Source organism: Trichechus manatus, unplaced genomic scaffold (genome assembly GCF_000243295.1).
Source record: "Trichechus manatus latirostris isolate Lorelei unplaced genomic scaffold, TriManLat1.0 scaffold00109, whole genome shotgun sequence".
NCBI lineage: Eukaryota > Metazoa > Chordata > Mammalia > Sirenia > Trichechidae > Trichechus > Trichechus manatus.
Window position 1 is genome coordinate 443,647 of NW_004444045.1, and position 867 is coordinate 444,513.

Here is an 867-nt window from a genome sequence, read left to right on the forward strand (position 1 = left end):
GGTTTGTTTTGTCAGTCATTGGAGGTTCTAGAAGCCTCTGAGCCTGTTTTGTAATGCCTGGATCTCTTTCATAATGCCATTATTAAGTCTCTTTCTTAGCACTGAGGAATTTAAATCTTCCTTAAGTCTACATTTTATACTTGGAAGTCTTTAAATATCTTCCTGCCCCGGATACCCACAAAGATAGCTTTGGGGGACTTTTAGAATCAGTTTAACTGTGTGTGCTAGGCCTCCTGTTAAGTGACTTACAAGGAAACAGAATTTAACAAATACAAGGAAAGTGTTTTACAAACCACTTGCCAGATGGCTCTTCTCTGGTTGTCATATTAGCTTGGTTCGGAGGAATTTTCCTCGTACAGTTCCCACCGGAGCTAGAGAGTTCGCGAGAGTGTGTCAGAGGAGTATCTAAATAAATCCCAGGCAGAGGAGAGTTTTCAATCACAAAACTTCTTGATGACTTTAATCACATAGAGGAACCTCATAGGGCTTTGCAGGATAGCGTTTATGAAATAACCCACAAAGCCTGTGTCGGAGGCAGGACTGTCTTTTCACCTCAAAACTAAATGGAACCCAATTCAAACACAACTTGTGGTTAAATCTCTCACCCCTACTTGGTGTAATTGTACTGTTTTTCAGCATTGAGATTCCAAAAAGTCCAAAAAACCAAACCCACTGCCTCTGAGTCGATTCCAACTCATAGAGACCCTAAAGGACGAGTAGAACCGCCCCATAGGATTTCCAAGGCTATAAATCTTTATGAAAGCAGACTGCCACATCTTTCTCTCAAGGAGCGGCTGATGGGTTCGAGCCACCGACCTTTCAGTTATCAGGTGAGTGCTTAACCACTGCACCACCAGGGCTCCTTAT